Source organism: Heteronotia binoei, chromosome 7, assembly GCF_032191835.1.
Source record: "Heteronotia binoei isolate CCM8104 ecotype False Entrance Well chromosome 7, APGP_CSIRO_Hbin_v1, whole genome shotgun sequence".
Classification (NCBI taxonomy): domain Eukaryota; kingdom Metazoa; phylum Chordata; class Lepidosauria; order Squamata; family Gekkonidae; genus Heteronotia; species Heteronotia binoei.
The window spans coordinates 26,684,536-26,702,484 of NC_083229.1; the positions used below are offsets into that span (position 1 = coordinate 26,684,536).

The following is a 17,949-nucleotide window of genomic DNA, read 5'->3' on the forward strand; positions in this document are numbered from 1 at the left end:
GAACTTTTGTCTGCCTGTATTGTAATGCATAAGAATCACCTGAGCAGAGTTGTGATTTCTTATTCATCCACTAACCGGCTTGCTTTAGGGCTAGCAGCTACCCACCACGATGGTGCTTGATGCCTTCTCCGTCACACCAGTTCCTTCTCCATCGCTTTTAAAGATTCCTGCTCAGTTTTGATCTATTGGGCTGGATCAATCCATCTGCCGTGCTACATATTCTCCCAAAGACTTATGAATCATGACGTTGGTCTTGTGAAACTCAGTCGCCACCTCTGGATGCGTTTCCCCCAAAGACTGATTGATTGACTGATTGATTTCAAACATAAAGAGTTTGGATCAGAGGAACACAGTTTTTGTACCCTTTTCTTTTGACCTTGGACAGTCTATTGTGTCAGCATATGGTGTGATTTTTATTTCCTTACTGAATTTCTGTTTCCTTGATTTCTTTTCATTTTTAACGCAGCTCAACCAATCACCATAGACCATTTTAAAGCCCATGTTTGGTCTGCATGTATCACGTGGGGAGGAAGCTGCAATTACCGTCCTCCCTGACAAGAGTTCAAGAGCTAAGCTTACAAGCACGAGGCAGCAGAGGGAGCCTGAGCTCAAGTTTGTGGGTGGAGAATTCCATTTAAATATAGATTTGAGGGTGATGGCAGAAGTTACCTACAGGGAAAGAGAGAAGCTGGGAGCAGAGGGAGAAGAGGCAGGGCAGTGACCTCGGAAGGCTAAGTAACTTCATTTCTTATGGGCAGAAACGAGGCTCACAAAGTCCCTTTTCCCCGTAAATGGCAAAAACTGGAAACTTATATCAGAAAAATATCTCCATTCCTTCAGGTTTAAATGAGGACCTTGACCTAATGTCTTGTCGACATGATATCTATGTGAAGATAACGTCATTTCCCCCCTGATATAATAGTTGCCAGTTCTTGCCATTATGTATTTCTTGCGGTTGCATTTTGGTTTATCTGGACTTGATTTGTGATGCTATAGTGCTGGTTGATTTTATTACAGCACACTGCTCCATTTTCCAATTAAGCAATTTAACGTTTTAGTTCTGTGTAAGAGCAATTAGCTTCATTTGGTTCTTCTACACTTCGGCAGAGGCTTTTGTGCTATCTGCCACCCTTTGGTGGTTTTAATTTTTTTTCCCCCAGACCCATCCTTATAACAGCTTTGCATCTTTTGTTTCCTGCAACAGCTCTCAAGTGATGTTTTCCTTCCCTCCCCCCATCTAGAGTCTTTGGCAATGAGATCTTTAGTATGGGGATCAATTTCTTTTTTAAGAGCCCTGCTGGTGATTAGAAATTGAATTTGAGGGGTGGGGGGGCTGAATCTTATCGTCCACCATTTCCTTGCAATGGGTTACCAGACTGCCTTATCAGATGCTGGGAGATTTTAAAGGTAGTGCCTGGGGAGGGTGGAGTTTAGAGGATGTGACATCACTTTGGGATGATGCGCTAGGCATTTCTCCTAATATATGTGGTTAAGATCATAGAGATGTGGAGAAATTCCTGCATGATCACTACGGAGGCCATTTTCAAGCCATTTTTTCCCACTCCTTAATTTCTCAGGGGTGGAGAGTTGGGCAGAGGGTGGGAGCTTACCCATTCCTGGTGGGCAGATGGCAAGCTAACCATACATCAAATTGATCCGTATCACTCCAGCCATTTTTCTGAAATGCATCTGTTTTGCAAGGGCAGATGTTTAGGTTGAACCTTGCAGACAGTAATCCCTCTAAGCTGAGTTGTAGTGAGCTAGTTTACAGATTGTTAGCCTCCAGCTCAAACATTTTTGTCTTAGCTCAGAAAGGATGGCCCCAGAGCACAATAATTTATGCAGTAGCTCACAACTTTAATGCCAGTAGCTCACAAAGTAGAATTTTTGCTCAAAAGACTCTACAGCTTAGAGGGAACATTGCTGGCAGAATACAGCCGTGTGCTCATAAATACCAGCTGGGTGGCAATTCTTCTTGCAAAGCCACAAGCAATATAAAAGCTACAAGCATTTCTCAAGTTGCAACAGGTGTCCATGGGCACAGTTGTGTTGCACAGCCCCTGGAAGAACCTTGGAGTAATTAGACTGATGCAGAACGCAGCATGCAAATGTGACCTTAATGTCGCTTCATCTTCTGTATAGTGACCTTTGAGATATTTGAAAGCCGCTTTGTTACTGCTTCACCCCTCCCTCCCTTTTTGGTCAAAACATAACTTACTTTTTCCAACTTCTGCTTGCATCGCAATGCCTTTTGGTTGTTAATTGGCTGGCCTCCGTAGCAGTAGCCAGCTGTTAAGAGGCAAATGGATGATGTTCACTTTCTGATGTGTTTGTTTGCTTTGTGTCGAAGTCACTTCATAAGGTTGTTTATTGGGGAAAATATTAAAACAGCAAAATGCATACAAACACAATGAAAGCATTATCATTAATAAACCATAATAGCTATATATCAATGCCTTAGTCTAATAATAAATATATTCCCCTAAGACCTGGTTTACCCAGGACGGGGACTGTGGCAGAAGAGAGATGGCAGAAACCAGGTGTGGAAGAATGAAGTTGTAGGTGAAAAATTGCATCCTGCAATTGTTTCCTGATGCTGTTCCCTCTCTCCAAATGGAAAACAGTATCACAAGCAACAAGAGGGAATAGAACTTTTATATTTGCACTGATTTCCTTCCTTCCTTCCTTCCTTCCTTCCTTCCTTCCTTCCTTCCTTCCTTCCTTCCTTCCTTCCTTCCTTCCTTCCTTCCTTCCTTCCTTCCTTCCTCTGCACCCTGAAATAATGCAGTATCCTACCACTTGTAGGTTTCTGCCAGCTCATTCTGCTTGTGTGAACTAGACTTTTTTTTTACTAAGTTTCCAAAAGATGAAGCGAGAGCTGGTTAGAGAGGATTCTTCAGGCAAGGTATTTCACAAATGGGGATATTGCTACTGTGATCAACTGCAGTTGGCTCGTTCTGTTCAGTGACCCTTCTTCCATATAAGACAGTTTTATTTTTTAGATGTTTCCATAGGTCTTCTCTCATGTCTATGTTATTAATGTCATCCCAAGCAGACTGTGTTCATGATTACTTGTGAACATACATCAGCACATGAAAGTGCCCTATACTGAGTCGGAACATTGGTCCATCAAAGTCACTATTGTCTCCTTTGAATGGCAGGGCCTCTCCAGGGCTCAAAGTCTTTCACTTTACCTACTACCTTATAATTTGAATGGAAGATTCTGGGGATTGAAGAGGAGATGTTTGCATGCAAATCAGATGCTCTGCCTCTGAGCCGCAGCCCCGACTGTATAGGAATGATTGTATAGAGAAACTGATCAATGTCTTAACCTCTGGCCCAGCATCCCCATACACGTATCCTAGGGCCCTTTTTGCGCAGAGCATTCATGTTAGCATTGCCAGCTCCAGCCTGGAAAATTCCTGGGGGTTTGGGGACAGTGCCTGTGGAGGAAGAACTTGGGGAGGGATTAACCTAGAATCTGTGGTATACCATAGAGCTTGCCCTCTTGCCCAGCGAAGACAGAGGTTCTCTGTGTGGGTCGTGGCGCTCTGGGGAGGGAAATATCTCTCCCGACCTTTGACGGTGCGCCGCTGAAGGCGGCGCAGCGGGTAAAGAGCTTGGGTGTTTTACTGGAGCCTTCGTTATCAATGGAGGCCCAGATAACAGCCACTGCCAAGTCAGCATTCTTTCATCTGAAGCGGGCGAGGCAGTTGGCCCCTTTCCTAGAGCGCCGGGACCTAGCAACGGTGATCCATGCGACGGTCACCTCAAGATTGGACTACTGTAACGCCCTCTACATGGGGCTGCCTCTGTGCCGGACCCGGAGATTGCAGCTAGTGCAGAACGCGGCGGCCAGGCTGCTGCTTGGCCTCCCAAGATGGGAGCATATACGGCCGGGGCTGCGCGAACTGCACTGGCTGCCGATTGTATACCGGGTCCAGTACAAAGTGCTGGTGATTACCTTTAAAGCCCTATATGGCTGAGGACCGACCTACCTGAGGGACCGTCTCTCCCCGTATGAGCCCCAGAGAGCACTGAGGTCAGTAGGTAAAAACAGATTGACCACCCCTGGGCCAAAAGAAGTTAAACTTCGGACTACCTATGCACGGGCCTTCTCTACCGCGGCCCCTTCCTTGTGGAATCAACTCCCAGAGGAGGTGCGGGCCCTGCGGAACCTTGATCAGTTCCGCAGGGCCTGCAAGACCACCCTTTTCAAACAGGCATTCATGAACGGCTGACCAAGTCCACAAAGAAACATCAAAATGGTCCAGTCTGGAGATCCGCCATCATTCACAAACTGACAGGCATAGCGTCGATTAATAACGGTACTGTCAGATCTAACTTAATGTTTTTAGACTTAGTAACTGTTTTAACTAATGTATTAATCGGTTTGGGGTTAATTTAATGTTTTGTTAAATGTATTGTTGTTTTTTTGCTGTTAGCCGCCCTGAGCCTGCTTGGCGGGGGAGGGCGGGATATAAATAAAATTTTACTTACTTACTTACTTACTCTTAAGTAGCCACTTTCTCCAGGGGTACCAATCTCTGTAGGCTGGAGATTAGTTGTAACTCCAGGAGACCTCCAGGCCCCACCTGGTAGCTGGCAACTCTACTTCATGTGCACATCCACAGATAAGGCCCTTGAAGTTCTGGGGACTGGGAATGGACTTCAAGTGCACCCTCAGTCATACCCACCACTGCCACCATCACAACATGGACACCTTAATTTCTCCATTGAGGAAGGTGGTGAGGGGTCTGGAGACCAAGTCCTATGAAGAAAGGATGAAGGGGTTGGGCATGTTTAGCCTGGAGAGGAGGTGGCTGAGAGGTGATATGATCACCATCTTCAAGTACTTGAAGGGCTGTCATATAGAGGATGTTTTCTGTTGCCCCAGAAGGTAGGTCCAGAACCAGTGGGTTGAAATTAAATCAAAAGAGTTTCTGGCTCAACATTAGGAAGAACTTCCTGACAGTTAGAGTGGTTCCTCAGTGGAACAGGCTTCCTCGGCAGGTGGTGGGTTCTCTTTCTTTGGAGGTTTTTAAACAGAGGCAGGGTGGCCATCTGACAGCAATGCGGATCCTGTGAATTTAGGGGGAGGTGTTTGTGAATTTCCTGCATTGTGTAGGGGTTGGATGAGATGACCCTGGAGGTCACTTCCAACTCTGATTCTGTGATTCTATGAACGGTAGAACAGAACCCCGGTTCTGTTGTCTTTCATATCAATCCCACCTTCTCAAAAGTAGCTGCCTAACACTTGCAGTTTTGGAATCCATCTGCAAATTTAGGAAGGGATGTTCTTTCATTCAGTCAGTGTTATTAGTCAAAGCTGTCACTAGTACCTCTTGAATGAGAACAATCATCCATCTCAGCTGGGAGTAGCTTCTCTGATTGGCAGCAACCCTCAGAGATTTCCCCCAGCCCTTCTGTCTGTGTTTCTTTTGATGGGAGAAGCAGAGCTGGAATTAATGTGAAAATTAAAGAAAGGGCAGTAATGTAGAGTGTTTCAAGCATTCAAAGCACTTGCCATTCCCTGTCTGATAAACAACAGCTCTGTCAAATAATCCAGTATAATGATACACATATTTATTAATGTGCTTTACCTGTACCCTACTTTTTGTCCCCCAGGGGGCTTCCAGCCTGGTTCTTTCTCCATTTAACAAAAATCCTATGAGGCAGGTTAAGCTGAGAGTGTGTGACTAACCCAAGGAAGGACATCCAGCATGGCAGAGTGGGGATTCAAATCTGGGTCTCCCAGATCTTAGTCTGATATTCTAACCACAAGATCATGCTGACTGTGCTGCTGATGGGTGTGGGTGGAGCAGGCTGGGGTAAAAGTGGTTTGCCTCAGATCCCTCAAGTGAGCCGAGCTTTATGGTGACATTTCTTTATGGTGAAATCCTTTGCATTGACAAATGCAATGAAAACCAGTTCAATTTATACCAGAAGTGACTCTGATGACCAGATCCTGCTGCCTCTTAACCAGTGAAGGACTCTTTAGGCTGATCTTCCGATCCTGTCAACCAGTGCATTTTCTGGCTTGCACTGTGAGGGGACTGGAAGTGAGGTCACTGCAGGCAGTGGCTGGCAGCTCTTCAAGCTTCTGCCATTCAACAAGAGAGGGGCACCTATTCCATCCCCTTCCTCTGAGTCATAGAGTGCCATATTCCTAGAACAATGAGCAGATTATCAAAGATTTCAGGTTTTCACAGCTGGTAACATCATTAGGGATTGTAGAATCTTTCGGGCTCAAGTGCCGTGTTCTACTGGAGAAAGTTTTTCTTCCAGACGTTTCGTTCTCTGCTGTGGAGAACATCCTCAGTGGCATTGCAGCCAGAGCAGGTGCTCTGACCTTCTTGGCTGCTGTGCATTGAGTGAGGCCAGGGCTGCTGGAGAGCTGCTATTTCTAGGCTGGAGGGGGTGTGGTGAAAGGGCAATAGGTTTGTGGATGTGCCCATTGTTTGGTGGGGCTTCCTGGAAGGGTAGTGATAAGGAAACTGGCTGTCGAATGTGACCATTGTTCTGTGTTAATTGCTGGGAGGGTTGGAAGGGGTATGAAGAAAAGGAAGATGGTTGTTGATTGTGCTGATTGTTCTGTGGAATGTGCTGGTTGTTCTGTGAATTTCTGTGAATTGAGCAGATTCTGTTTCTGTGTTACTTGTATGGGCATGTATTTGTTCTTTTGGCGGAAGAGAGACTAGTAGAAAGTAGAGTTGCCAGCCTGCAAGTGGGGCCTGGATCTCCAAGGATTACAGCTGATCTCCAGACAACAGAGATAAGAGCTCCCCTGGAGGTAATGGTGGCTTTGGAGAATGGACTGTGTGGCAGTATATGCCACAGAGGTCCTTCCCCACCTCTGGGTTCTCTCAGTTTCCAGGAATTCCCCAATGTGGAATTGGCAACCCTATTAGCAAAACACTTGCCCTTGATCTCCCTCTTCCTTAGGGATCCCTTGTCGTCCCCCACCCCAGAGCGGCATTGCAAGAGGATGCACATTTTGGACTGCAGCAGATGTGGGGGAGATTGAACCTGTTTGGTGTAGTGGTTAAGTGTGCGGACACTTATCTGGGAGAACCGGGTTTGAATCCCCACTCCTTCCCTTGCAACTGCTGGAATGGCCTTGGGTCAGCCATAGCCCTGGCAGAGGTTGTCCTTGAAAGGGCAGCTGCTGTGAGAGTCCTCTCAGTCCCACCCACCTCACAGGGTGTCTGTTGTGGAGGAAGAAGGTAAAGGAAATTGTAAGCTGCTCTTGAGACTCTTGAGATTCAGGGTATAGTGCAGGGTATAAATCCAATATCATCATCATCATCTACTACTACATCCCTTGTGTCAGTGGAAATTGTCGGGGGATCCAACCCTATAAATTAGACAGATGTGTTCTTCAGCCCAAGTTTCCTGCAGTCACTTGTTGAAACTAAAAGCTCTCAGACTTAAAGAAGCTGAAAGTTGGAATCTAAAGAGAAGCAGGGAGCTTTCTAGTCTTGTAGGTCTTAGCTAATTCAGAGGCTGCCATTATCCAATTTCAGGCGGTCCTATTCCCTTGCATGCCTGAAGATGGCTGGCTGACTCCTGAGCACAGATGATCTCCAGTAGCTTCATTAGCAGCATTCTGCCTCAGCCTGTGAGAGACCAAGTGCTGGGATCAAGCCCCAGAGGCCCTGACCAAAGAGTCACAGGCTTGCCACTGTTGTACTCTCATTTGTTTCCTCCCTTTGCATTCACATCCGCTGTTCTATTATAATGCAATTCAAGGTGTTTCAGTAGGATTCCTGGGAGATCTTGCCTCTAGGATCAGATGGAAACTTGCTTAGCTTTTGCAAGGTTTTTTGTACCTCGTGTCCTCTTTCTCTACTCGGAGACCTTGTATTGAGACAGTGAGAAAATGCCATTGAGAAGGTGAGAAAAGGGACAGATGCTGTTTTTATTTTCCTGTGTTCTATTTCCCTCTCTGTTTATTGAATACAAAGATGGTTATGTTAAGTTAATCGTGGCGCTGCTTCTTGCGTTTCAGCCTCTGAGTGGCATCGTGTAATACGGTCTCCCCCTCCACTCTTTTTTCCTGAAGAATGAGACGTTTGACCACAATTACCATTTTTTAAACGTTAGATAAAGCACCTTGCTGTCCATTACAGAAAATGATTTATTAATACATGGGGGCACCCTGTTGGAGATGCAGTGTCTGGCTAACCAATGAGACATGGGTAATTGCACAGGATGAATCCTGCAGAAACAAATCATTGTTGACATTTAATATAGACGGCAACATTTCGATGCAAAATGCTATTTCTGTAAGAACACACAGAGATGCCTGATTTCTAGGGCATGTTTTCCTTCTTTCTCACCCCACGATGCTATGCTTTCCTCCATACAAATCAGGAAGTGGCATTTTCCCTTTCTGTTGTTTGGCTTTTGTGTGCATTTGCTACCACCTTATAAAAAGAGGGGCACCAAAGAAGAGGTACAAGGACTCCTTGAAGAAATCCCTTGGCACCTGTCACATCAACCATCACCAGTGGTCTGACCTAGCCTCAGATCGCAAAGCATGGAGGCACACCATCCACCAGGCTGTCTCTTCCTTTGAGAACGCACGCATAGCTGGTCTTGAGGACAAAAGGAGATTGAGGAAGAATCGCACTGCTACAGCATCAACCCCAAATCAGACTTTTCCCTGCAGCCACTGTGGCCGGATCTGCCTGTCCCGCATTGGTCTTGTCAGCCACCAGCAAGCCTGCAGCAGACGTGGACTACTGCACCCTTCCTAAATCTTCGTTCGCGAAGTCAAGCCGAGAGAGAGAGAGAGAGAGAGAGAGATAAAAAGAGATGTGTGAACCTCTTCCTTTTCTAGGGAAGCTCAGAGGGCAGGATTTTTTTTTGTAGAAAAAGCCCATCAGGAACTCATTTGCATGTTAGGCCACACCTCTGACATCATCATTGTTTCACACAGGGCTTCCTTTGTAGAAGAAACCCAGCAGGAACTCATTTACATGTTAGACCACACCCCCGATGTCATCATTGTTCCACACAGGACTTTTCTGTAGAAAAGACCAAGCAGCAGAAGACGACAACATTGGATTTATATTCCGCCCCCCACCCTGAATCTCAGAGTGGCTCACAGTCTCCTATATCTTCTCCCCCCACAACAGACACCCTGTGAGGTGGGTGGGGCTGAGAGGGCTCTCACAACAGCTGCCCTTTCAAGGACAACCTCTGCCAGGGCTATGGCTGACCAAAAGCCATTCCAGCAGGTACAAGTGGAGGAGTGGGGAATAAAACCTGGTTCTCCCAGATAAGATTCCGCACACTTAACCACTACACCAAACTGGCAGGAACTCATCTGCATGTTAGGCCACACCCCCTGACACTAAGCCAGCCGGAACTCTGTTCCTGCTATTAAAAAAAGGCCCTGTCAGGGGGTATGGCCCCACTCCTTGGTCTTCCTATATGCAACCCTGTAGTGTTTTCAAGGCAAGAGGTGGTTTGCCATTGCCTGTCTCTGTGTCGCAGCCCTGGACTTCCTTGGTGGTCTCCCATCCAAGAACTAACCAGAGCCAACCCTGCTTAGCTTCCAAGATCTGATGAGATTGGGCTGGGGCCTGGGCCTAGGCATCTAGATCAGGGCTCATCCTGAGACCCACATAAGTCAAGACTCTGGAAGTCCCCACGGGGTTAAGGCCTTCCTGATGCCTTGTGACATTGGCTGTTCTTTGAGACCAATTCCATCACCGTCCATCATTTGTGCTGCCTCCAGCCCAGAGAAACTTTCATCCCACCTGCATCTGTGGGCTGCCTAAATAGACTGGATCCTAAGTTGTGCGCATACAGTTGCACCAGAGCAGTGGTTTTCAACCTTTTTACACTTGGGGTCCGCTAAGGCAGAGATAAAAACCATAGAATACAGCTGAAATTTTTAGAGAGCAATATTTTATTCAAATAAAGCTAGTGCAAAATCTGCTGTTGCTTCTTTGCAAGAATACTTGATAACCGTGGCTGCAGTGTGGTTTTCAAGAGACGAAGGACTGCATTGACATCCATTCAGTTTCTCTGTTTGGTTTTTATCAATGATAGGGCTGAAAATAAAACTGTGCCTCCCTCCAGCTGGCCCATCCCAGCGGCTTTGGCAGGGGTGGGGTGGGGGGGTTGTAGAGCCCAGTAGTCCCTCTAGCCCACCTCCCTGTGAGGCAGCCAGTTTTGGGAACCTACTCTCAGGACCCTTTAAAACTTATCCCAAGAGGGAGGCAAAGCTCTGCTACCTTCCCCCAAGGTTGCTGGCACCCAGGCCCGTAGCTAACCAGGGGCTCATGGGGCCTGGCCCCATGACAGTTTTGGAGGGCCCTCACCCCTCCCCCAGCTGCTGCCTCCCTCTGCGTGATTTAAATCACGTGGGAGGGGCATCCAGGAGCAGCTGCTGCCCCTCCCATGCCATTTATAGGGCCCAGAAATCAGCTGATTGGTGGGGTCTAAATTATGCAGGAGGGGTGGCAGGAGCAGTCACCAGCCTCCTGCATGATTTAAAGGACCCCCTCCTCCTGCACCCCCTAGCTATGGGGCTGCTGCCACCAAACTGGGTATTCTTCCAGGGCCCAGTCCACCCTGTTCCCTCTAAAGGCTCAAATATCCCCAGATGCGCAAAAGATATCTTAGTAAGGCCAAAGGGCACTGGCCACTTTTGCAAGCCACAGACATATACTCCCAAAGCAAGAGTTAAAATAAGATTTATTTTGGGTACACAGGTATCTTCCCAACACCATGCAAAGAAAATAACAAAAAGCTTTAAAAGCTGACTTATTACCTTGGCCCTCTGGCCAATTGTATGTAGATAAAAGTCCAGAGCTTCACAGGCACTCCCCTCTGGGACTGTCTAGCCAAATCTTCCAAGATTTACCATGGTTCTCTTACTGACCCTCAGGTCACTACAGTCCCTTGCCTAAGCAAGCTAACCAGGAGGAGAAATCTCCTTCTTTTACCACCCCACAGACCCCTAATTAGCAGTCAAGACCTAATGCTTTGCAGCTGGCTGTTCCACCGGGCTGTAAACAGAAGATGGAAGATCCTGCAAAAACGTAGGTCAACTAAAACTTAAGCCCTGGCACTACAGGGGGGGAGAGTGGGGAGAGTTTTGCGCAGGGGTGGGGAGATGCAGCTCTGACTTCTTCCTTTCATGGACTAGCAGGAATTTCTGACAGACTGGCACCCATCCATGGACCAGTGGTTGAAAACCACTGCACTAGAGGAATGCAATTTCCTCAACTCATCTGTTTCACTGCAGCCTTCTGTGCCCTCTGAAACTGAGCTTCTGAGTGTCAGTGGGTCCACAGATGTAATGTAATGTAATGTAAAATTTTATTTATATCCCGCCCTCCCCCGCCAGAGCAGGCTCAGGGCGGCTTACAACATTTAAAATGAACAATACAATAATAAAACATTAAGAACACATTAAAACCAATCAGTGATTAAAACATTCCTAGACTAACAGTGGCGGTAAGCATTATTAATTTAGCAGTAAACATTGGTACCATCATTAATGAACGCCTGTTTGAAGAGGGCGGTCTTGCAGGCCCTGCGGAACTGATCTAAGTTCCGCAGGGCCCGCACCTCCTCTGGGAGCTGGTTCCAGAGTTGTGGGGCTGCGGCGGAAAAGGCCCGAGTGCGGGTGCTTTGCAGTTTTACTTCTTTCGGCCCAGGGATATTCAGTTTATTTTTGCCTACTGACCTCAGTGCTCTCTGGGGCTCATATGGGGAGAGACGGTCGGTCCTTGGCCATATAGGGCTTTAAAGGTTATGACCAGCACTTTGTACCGGATCCGGTATACAATCGGCAGCCAGTGCAGTCCGCGCAGCCCAGGCCGTATATGCCTCCATCTTGGAAGACCAAGTAGTAGCCTGGCTGCTGCATTCTGCACTAGCTGCAGTTCCCGGGTCCGGTATAGAGGCAGCCCCATGTAGAGAGCGTTACAGTAGTCCAGTCTTGAGGTGACCGTCGCATGGATCACCATCGCTAGGTCCTGCCGCTCTAGGAAAGGGGCCAACTGCCTCGCCCGCCTCAGATGAAAGAATGCTGACTTGGCAGTGGCTGTTATCTGGGCCTCCATTGATAATGAAGGCTCCAGTAAAACACCCAGGCTCTTCACCCGTTGCGCCGTCTTCAGTGGCGCCCCGTCAAAGGCCGGGAGAGATATTTCCTTCCCCAGAGTGCCACGACCCACCTGGAGAACCTCTGTCTTCGCTGGGTTCAACTTCAGCCCGCTCAGTCTGAGCCACGTTGCAACAGCCTGCAAAGCCCGGTCCAGGTTCCCCGGGGCGGAGGCGGGCCGGCCGTCCATTAGTAGATAGAGCTGGGTGTCATCTGCATATTGATGGCAACCCAGCCCAAATCTCCGGGCAATCTGGGCGAGGGGGCGCATATAGATGTTGAATAACATCGGGGAGAGAACTGCTCCCTGGGGCACCCCACAATCTAGTGTGCGCCTCTGGGATCGCTCACCCCCAATTGCCACCCTCTGTCCCCGACCCATGAGGAAGGAGGAAAGCCACTGTAAGGCCAGCCCCTCTACCCCTATGTCGGCGAGGCGGTGAATCAGCAGCTGATGGTCGACTGTATCAAATGCAGCCGACAGGTCTAGTAACATCAGTATTGCCACACCGCCTCGATCCAGTTGCCGCTGGAGGTCATCCACCAAGGCGACCAGGACCGTCTCCGCCCCATGGCCCAGCCGGAAGCCAGACTGGCACGGGTCTAAGACAGAAGCGTCATCTAGAAATCTCTGTAGCTGCAACGCCACTGCCCTCTCGATAATTTTACCTAAAAATGGTAAATTAGACACCGGTCGGTAGTTTGCCAATTCGGCCGGGTCTGCTGTAGATTTTTTCAAGAGGGGGCGGACCAAGGCCTCTTTCAGAGGCGTTGGAAAATGCCCCTCTAGGAGGGATCTATTTATGATGTCCCGTAAAGGACATCTAAGCTCCCTCTGGCAAGATTTAATCAGCCAAGAGGGGCACGGGTCCAGATCACATGTTGTCGGGCGAGCGGCAGAGAGAATTCCATCAACTTCTTCCAGGCTGAGCGGGTCGAAGTGATCCAGTGTCAAATCTGAAGACAGGCGCGGAGCCTCAGATTCACTTACTGTATCTAATGGCTAGAATGAGACATAGAAGGAAACAGCTTAGGACCAGTGTTCCCTCTAAGCTGAGTTAGCGTGAGCTAGCTCACAGATTTTTAGCCTCCAGCTCACACATTTTTCTCTTAGCTCAGGAAAAATGGCCCCGGAGCAAAGTAATTTATGCAGTAGATCACAGCTTTAATACCAGTAGCTCACAAAGCAGAATTTTTGCTCACAACACTCTGCAGCTTAGAGGGAAGATTGCTCAGGACTGACCCGAAATGGGACATGCACTCTAGTTACCAACTCTGAAGGTGCTTCTATTGAGCCGGCTGTTGGTGCGAGTGTGTGTCTTTGATACCACTTGCTTTTGTGATGGCCAAGCTGTGTTAGCTCCTGACTGTCAGGGAGATGCTTAGAAGAAACCTCTTTGCGGCTGCCTAACAACCAGGGTACATTTTCTAATATTCCCAGAATATAAGAAGATGGCTGAGCATCCAAGAAACCAACCTCCCTTGCTAGGGTAGATCTGAGAGGGAAGAAGGAGCAGTACAGTCAGTCTGGACACTTAAAGATATGAAGTTGCTTGATACAGTTGGTCCATCTTGTCTGTTTTGACTGGCAGTTGCTCTCCAGGGGCACAGAAAGGTCTTCCCCAACTCTTGCCACCTGTGAAGCTCTTAACTGAAGATGTCAGGGATTGAAATTGGGGTCAGGCTCGGTACAAGTCAGCCTCAGAAGATTATATCCTTATTGATCAATAGGTTTGCAGCTACATTCTGAAATTTCCAAAGTCTTCACTGGCAACCCATCCTTCACCCAGCATGTTATCTAACGTGCAAGCAGAGTACAGAAGAACAAAACTGGGACTGTGCATTTTCAGCAAGAGCTGTACGTGGTGAACCATCCAAAGGTACTTCATGCCAGGGATGTCTCTTGGATCTCCATCTGCATGGCCAGACCTAACCCCCCCACCCCCATACCATGACAAAGAGCACAACCATGGAAGAGGAGGAACTGGGGAATAACCAGCTAGTTAGCAGCAGCCAAATAACAGCTCACTGAGCTTGTTCTCTTCTCTGCACACAGGTATACAGAACGCCTCAGCATGCCCAGGGGCAGGAGCCAAAGTGCTCTTGTCCTCTGGTTCTTAGCCTGAGGGTCAAGCCCAGAGTTGGGCAGATCAGCCAGTGTAGAGAGAAGACTTGCTTGATCACTGGAAGTCTCTTCCCCCCTCCTTGTCTGGTTTGCTGTTTTCTCTGAGCATTGTTAGCTACTTTGGGCCCCTCCGGAGAAAAAAAGGAGAATACAAATAAGCTAAAAATAAAAGATAAATAAATAAATAAACCACCTCTGGAAGAGACCAACGTGGCAGGCCAAAGGAGAGTTACACTGTTCTAAGCCCACTTGAATGGGTTTAGGAGAGCGTAACTGCTTAAGAATGCACTGTGAGAGGCACAGAGCTCTTCATTTTTATGATGCCAATGAAGTAGCTTAAACTGCAAAATGGGAGGCGGCTGAGTGGGTGTTTACAAGCCTGATCCATCCAACAAATGACCTGTATTAACAAACAGGTTCGATCGACAGTCAGCCGACGGAACATGCAAGACAATGAGTCTCTCTGCTATTAACGCACCGTGGCTCTCTGACTGTAGGGAAGCACGAGGATACAGCTGCCAAAGAGTGATGCGAAATTAAAGAGGGAATGAAATGTGTGATCTTATTTAATCACACCTGGTGCTTCAATTTTTCAATAACAGCACCCTGCTAGACTGTGTCAAATCACTTTTACAAAGAAGGAGAAGAAATGACGGCGGAATGAAAATTAACTATTTCGCTGTCCTCGTTGCTGAGGCTGAGGCGACGCGAAGCAAGGGGAACGGACGGCTTCGGATATTGGGGCCCAGGTTCACCAAGCATTCTATGAACCTCATGTCACTAGAATTCAAAGACACGATGGCCGCTAAGGAGAGAAATGCGGATACTGCCTTGAGTTCCTTGGAGGAAGGTGGGCTAAAAGTAACTGAGGTAGATAAACAGATGGAGGTGTTTCCAAAATAGATATCTACTAGTTATTATCTCAGGGTTGCTGTTCAGGTATAATAATCCTTCTCCCAGAACAAGACTATTGGGATCAGGGCTTTTTTGTAGTAGGAACTCCTTTGAATATTAGGCCACACACCCCTGATGTAGCCAGTCCTCCTGGAGCTTACAATAGGCTCTGCACTAAGAGCCCAGTAAGCTCTTGGAGGATTGGCTACATCAGGGTGGGTGTGTGGCCTAATATCCAAAGGAGTTCCTGCTACAATAAAAGCCCTGGTTGGGATACCATTAAAGGGGTTTAATTTTCCCCTGCCTATTATAGCCTTGAAGGAGCATCTATGCTAGACTCTTCATAAATCTTGTCCCCCAAGACATGCAGAGGTACCAAAATCTGAAACTGGGGTTCTTGATTCTAAGTTGTGGAGGTGGAGATTTGTCAATTCCACCCTCCTCCTGTAGATTTCCAATTTGCCCAGCCCGCCTACTGCATAAATTACTTTGCTCCGGGGCCATTTTTCCTGAGCTAAGAGAAAAATGTGTGAGCTGGAGGCTAAAAATCTGTGAGCTAGCTCACGCTAACTCAGCTTAGAGGGAACACTGGTCCTAAGCTGTTTCCTTCTATGTCTCATTCTAGCCCTTGCCCCCTTTTGTTTTGCTCAGGCAAGCTCATCAGATCAGAAGGAATATCATATCAATAGGGACTTGCAAGTCTTGGAACCTCTTGAGCTGAGGCTGACATTGACCCCCAAAACTCATCTATGTACTTGTTCTCTTCTCTACCTTCCCTCCTCAGTGGGAACCCAAAGCAGCTTACATAATTCTTCTCTCCTTCATTTTATCCTCATAACAATGCCGTGAGATAGGTCTGCTTAACATCGCTAGTTCTAGCAGCAACCGTGGTTGGAAATCTCCTGTCTTAGGTATGGCTGCCCACAGTCTTATCCTGTCAGGTAGTATTTACAGCAACATATTTACAGTTCTTAGGTTGTGGATAGGGTCCCTTCGGTGTGTGTTTGTGTGTAGGGGTGGAACCTCTGAAGTGGGTTGCAAAATTTTCCGGAAGGGATAGGATTCCAAAGGAGGAGGAGCCTTTCTCCTGTCGTTGGCCAAAACACAGGTAGGCTGAATGCCTTTTTCCTAGTGGTAGGTTCTCATAGAGTCATGTTGGTTGATGTGTGACAACTGTCTTTAAAATGTCTTCATTCTACCCTTCTTTCAAGATCTGTTGGGGATGATTCTCAGCAATCCTGTGCAATAAGTTCGGCAGAAAACTTTGGTGTTCAAAGCTGTCCAGGTATTTGAGTGAACAGGTATTTGAACCCAAGTCTCCCCAGTCCCTTAATCACTCTGGCCATCCTTAAGGGGAGGAGTATTGAAAAGTCGCTCATGTGGAAAGGACAGTACACATGGACACAGGAAGCTGCCGTGGATCCCTCAAGGCCCATAATTGTCTGCACTGCCAGGCAGGTCCCAGCTAGAAGGTTTTCTTACATCTCCTCCTGCCTGATCCTTTTAACTGGTTATAGAACCATGGAGTTGGAAGGGACCTCCAGGGTCATCTAGTTCAACCCCCTGCACAATGCAGGAAATTCACAAATACCTCCTCCTACATTCACAGGATCCACGTTACTGTCAGGGTCATCTAGTCCAGCGCCTTGCACAATGCAGGAAATTCACAAATACCTCTTCCTACATTCACAGGATCCACATTGCTGTCCAATGGCCATCCAGCCTCTGCTTAAAAACCTCCAAAGAAGGAGAGACCACCACCTCATGAGGAAGCCTGTTCCACTGAGGAATCACTCTGTCAGGAAGTTCTTCCTAGTGTTGAGCCAGAAACTCTTCTGATTTAATTTCAACCCGTTGGTTTTGGTCCTACCTTCTGGGGCCACAGAAAACAGTTCTGCACCATCCTCTATATGACAGCCCTTCAAGTACTTGAAGATGGTGATCATATCACCTCTCAGCTGCCTCCTCTGCACACTAAACATGTCCAGCTCCTTCATCCTTTCTTCATAGGACTTGGTCCCCAGACCCGTCAACAATTTCATCGCCCTTCTCTGGACCTGTTCCCGCTTGTCTTTATCCTTCTTAAAATGTGGTGCCCAAAACTGAACACAATACTCCAGGTTGGGGATTGAACCCTGGTCCTTTCCGGGATATGATGCAGACACTCTGTGCCCCCGATTAGATTCTTAGGCCATGATAAGAGGTACTCGGGTGCAGTTCTTGCAGCTAACTCAGAAGAGCTCTTTTATTCCAAGCTCCTTTTTTGTTACCCGCTGTTAAAGCAAAGAGTTTCTCCAGGTGGAGAAGCTTGATCCAAAGGTGAGATTCCAAAGAAAGTAAACCCAGCAAGGGGCATACATTATTAAATTAACAGAATAGTTTTCTTCAGGGGAGGGGGAGTTGAATAAAACCATTTGACCTTTCTTTCCCCGCATGAAGTAAATTAAGCTACAGTTCTATCATAACGGAGTCCCGTAGCAAATGTGTAATTTGGCTTTCATGTAAGGAGCACTTTTCTTAACTGTTTATTTCTGGCTCCTGCCTGGGAACTATGGGAGTTTTCGACAGTGCCTCCCAACCTTGAATGTTTCTTTCTGGATTGGTGCTGCGTAAACAGGCAGTTGTTTCTGTGCAGAGCTTTTTATCTCTCAGGATTTTATTTTAATGTAATGGTCTGGTTTTTGATTGATTGAATGACATGATCAAAATAACTGTAATAAAATTGCTGTCAAAACTCGTATTCCCAAGGCTCAGAATTTAAGCTTTGGTGAGTCGTGATGCTTGCCTTCAATAAAGCCTT

At 47.3% G+C, this 17,949-nt stretch overlaps 1 protein-coding gene across 4 annotated transcripts in view; it reads left to right on the plus strand.

Moving 5' to 3' along the window:
- Positions 1-17,949, plus strand: part of SAMD12 (sterile alpha motif domain containing 12) — a 309,305-nt gene that overhangs the window by 162,707 nt on the left and 128,649 nt on the right. The window lies entirely within an intron of this gene.